We start from the raw sequence: 4,445 nt of genomic DNA, 5'->3' as shown, positions 1-4,445 counted from the left end.
GCCATCGCATGATAGTTAATAGTCAATACGCAGGTTTGGCACTCTTAGTCTATGTCCGCATAAGATTTATAAGACTCAGAGCCATCGAGTGTAGTTACACTCGATGGCTCTGATAAGACTTACTAATTACTAAGTCTATGAAGTCAAGGACAATGCAAAATCTAACGTGGTCGGCTCGTTTTAAGACTTGTCATTAAGCGTTTTCTCAAACGAGCAGTGTCCGACATCATGTCATCTGAAACGTCAACGTGCTTTTAAAACGCAATGATTCATATTTATTAAAAGATCATTTTCTTTTTCTTCTTTCAACTTTTTCTCTAAGGTGTGGCCCCCTGCAAACAGTCATTTTCGATTTGCTTTTATTGTTCGCATTATCATCGGTCACTCTCAGATCTCTCATATCCTCCTTCACTACGTTCATAAACCTTCTCTTGCGTCTTCCTATTTCCTTATCTGTGGCAATTCTATGCCTTGCATTCGTTTATTTACATACGCTTCATCCCTCCACAACATGTGTCCATACCACCTTAGCTTTCATAGCTTCCCAATCCTCTCAACACCTGCATTTCCCCTGATGTACTCATTTTTGGTCTTATCCATTCTAGCCCCTTTTATTGCAAATTTTAGTATTCTCAACTCTCCCACCTCGAGCTCCTCTTCCTGTCTCTTTGTCATGGCCACTGTTTCTATAGCATGTAACATAGCTGGTCTTACTGCTATGCTACATACACTTCCCTTAAACTTTGCTGACACCTTGCTATTTCAGATAATGCCTGACATCTTCCTCCATTTATTCTAGTCTGTCTGTACTCTCTTTTTTACCTCTTTATCACAATCCCCATCTTCCCGCATTGTCGCTCCATAGTACTTGAACTCTCTCACTCCTGTCCAACGGACATCCTGCATTCCAATTGTACCTCCAACTGCTGCCCCATTCAAACACAATTAATTTGACTTTGCTCTGCTGGTCTTCATTCCTCTACTTTTCAATGCTGCTTTCTACTCATTTAGGCTTGCCTCGGCTTGTTCTTCACTCTTTTCCCATATGACAATGTTGTCTGCAAACATCATGACTCATGACTGCAACATCATGACATTTATTTCCTTATAGTTTTTACGGCGCTGGACATCAGCTTTGTCTTTGTATATGGGCACAGGTCTACTGTTCCTCCATTCTTCAGACATCTTCCCTTCGGATTCCAATTAAACAACTTAGTCAAAAGCTTCACCTCAACTTCTTCAAGATACTTCCACACTTCAGCTGATAGGTTGTCTGATCTCACTGCTTTTCCTCCGTTCATCAACTGCAATTCTGTCTACACTTCTTTTTTGGCTGATTTCTTCCACTTGTTCATTCATAATTTCTACCTCCTCTGTTTTCTTTCCCTCCTGCTCTCCTCTTTTAGCAGTTGCTCAACGTACTTTCATCATCCCTTTTTCATCATCTTTTCATTACCTTCTCTGCATCTGAAAGGCATATTGTCGTAAGTCCTTCACCACCCTGACTTGCTGGGCGTCTCTTCCTACTTTGTCTCTCTGCTGAAGCAGTTTGTATAGGTCTTCTCTGCACTTTCTTTGGTTTCCAGCTTGCCATAAATTTATTTGTAGCGCTTCCCTCTTGCCTTTGCCGCTGTTCTTTCTGTCATGCTTTTACTTTTGGATGCCTTTTTCTGCTGACCTCATCCTGCATCATCTCTCAGTTTGCAAATTTAATTTCCTCGGTGTTCTCTTTTGCTTCCACATTTCACGACCATATCTCCTTTTCACCTTTCCTTCTGCCTTACGTCATTCCAAACGCTTTCTCTCTTGCTTTCCTCAACATTCCTGCTGTAGTCTCCCACACATCTGGTAACTCCTGGAAAGGTCATATTTCTCCTTAATTTATAAAATAATATTAGTAGAAAACATGGAAATCAGCAGGTCATGCTAAGGGTTTATGTTCTCTCACTGGTCTCGGCGTTGAAACATCATCAACTAGCATAGCAGGTTCTTTGTCCGTAACTGTAATTTATATAATTGTATAATTTGTATAATAATATAATTTATGTAATTGTGTATTACCATCAGTTTTGTCAATGTATGTAACGTTGGTTGAGCAAATTTCTATGGCGTGCTCAGATATGGTATCATAAGCCTACCGAAATAGTTTCAAATCACTGATTGGGTTGCACACTTAGCATTCGGTGGCTTCACATACACAATATCTCCTAGCTCATATGGATTTAGTCCAGTGTTTCACCTTGGCTTGAAATCGAAAAACTTCAAATACAATTGCTGCTACATTTATAGATTTCACCGGCGGGAATCACACCATCACTCTTAAGAGTAAAATGGTAGCAGAACAAAATTTTTTTGCACTGTCCTTCCAGAGTGCGCTAACATCTTCAGTGTACGATGGTGTTGCTCAACAAATCTGATAAATGCGTTTATTGTCTTTCAGATGTTGAGAGGGTCAGCTTCTCATTAAATACCTGTTCCATCTCCTTTGCTACATTCTCTGCCATTTTATTTGCTATTATCTTCCATATAGAAACTGCTAGATCCGCAATCTTTGATGTTTAATTATGTTATTTCATTTACATGAGTAATATCTGATGTGGGTTTTGTCCAGGACTTACACATGAATAACTATCTTTTCTCTCAATTGGTGATAGATCAATTCTCTTACAATGCGACATTCAGTGATGACCTTGCAAATACCGTCTTCATCCACTGTCTTCGCCAAATGTTTCTGACAAAGAAATAGTTTTCTCTATACCTACATGATTAGTGTTATGTAAGTATCTCAACACCTGGATGGAACATGCTGAACCTGGCTTTCCAATGGCAGCAACAACACACACTTGAGACTGGAGAAACACTAATGTTGGCATTGTGTGTCTAAATGTCAGCTTTGTTTTTCTTAGATCTGACAGGTTTCATCTCAAGTATCATACTATACAGATTCAAAAGCTCAGAGATCATACTGAGCCTGCAATAAATAAGCATTTTACCCAAATCGCACACTTCAAGACAAATACTGTTTGAGATGATTGATCTGACCCAACCATACAGTGTTTGTACAGAGCCAGCAACAAACAGTTGCTGAGTCTGTATTAACACACATCATCCAAATACCATTTCACGCCACAAATAATGCCACAGGCTACAGCATCTAGCTTTACTACATTGATGTGATTACCATTACCATTGTTTTTTTCAACCGACAATCATTTTCGACTTGCTGGTCACCGATCTTAACCGTTATATCGACTGCCACGGTGCTTGCATCTTGCCATACATTACCATTCCCTACCTTGAATACTAACAACTCTCCTTTTATATCATCATCACTATGAATTTTTTTCAATATCTCACAGGTCATTGTTTTAAAGGTTGACTTGCAACAAAATTCACATTACAGTTATTTGGTATCAAAAGATTCGCCATGTCGTACTCTGTTGTGTGGTAGGTGCCAAATATGTGGAAATGTGATTAAAAGCTCTTAAAAGCTCAAAAACAAAAAGCCGCCGTAGATTGGAATCTCTTGATTTCGATGACGTATCCGTGGAGTTTGGTTATTGTCTTGTCACGTGATGTTCTCGCGTGAATTGAAAGGCCAATACAAAGCTCAATATCAAACTTATCGTAGCAATAGTTTATGACAAACACTTTGGGTTTTACCTAAGACCACGTATCAAATATAGATGCTCGCTACTTTACAGTTTCAGCTTGGCCATTCCGTCCGACAATTCAACATACGTGTACATGTCCGTGTTGCGATCATAAAAAATGTCAAATTCTGAAGAGTTAAGACCCTGGCGTTTCGAGCCTGACGCTCTATCTGAAGAAGATCCTCAACAGAATCAAGCCTCCCAGCAAGTAAGCACCGCCACTAGCCAGCTCTTATGTGCCAAGCTAGCTAGTAGTAATAGTTTTAGCTTGAGAGTGATAGAACGAATATTATTATATATATGATTTTAGTGATGATAATTATCGCTTCATATTGCGGAAAAATAATTACAGATTTTTCTCGAATGACAACATTAACAATTTTAATATTTAAATCTAGTGCTGCACTGATATACTGTTGGATAACATCGACCTGATGTATTAGCTATGGTTGCATAGACATAACTGTTCATTTCTTTAGGAGCTAATACCACCGGCTACAGAGTGGTGTGTCTGCAAGCGCTGTCAAGACATGCCATCTCTTCCTGAATGTGTGTGCTGCCATGATGCTGAGCTTGCGCATCGTTTCCATGACCGCGGGGAGCATGAATGCCTGTGTATGCATCCTGTTGTGGACGAACTTGTGGCGCCTGCACCCCTTGAGTTGGGGTGGAATAATTACCTGCGATATCATAGTGGGTTGAATTTTCATTTAATGCCAACAACACCAAAGCTATGCTAATGTGTCAAGCATTATCTACAATTCTTGTGTTACACATTTAATGCATCGGTTG

This window comes from Watersipora subatra, chromosome 3 (assembly GCF_963576615.1).
Source record: "Watersipora subatra chromosome 3, tzWatSuba1.1, whole genome shotgun sequence".
Classification (NCBI taxonomy): domain Eukaryota; kingdom Metazoa; phylum Bryozoa; class Gymnolaemata; order Cheilostomatida; family Watersiporidae; genus Watersipora; species Watersipora subatra.
Note: the sequence above shows the minus strand (reverse complement) of the source record.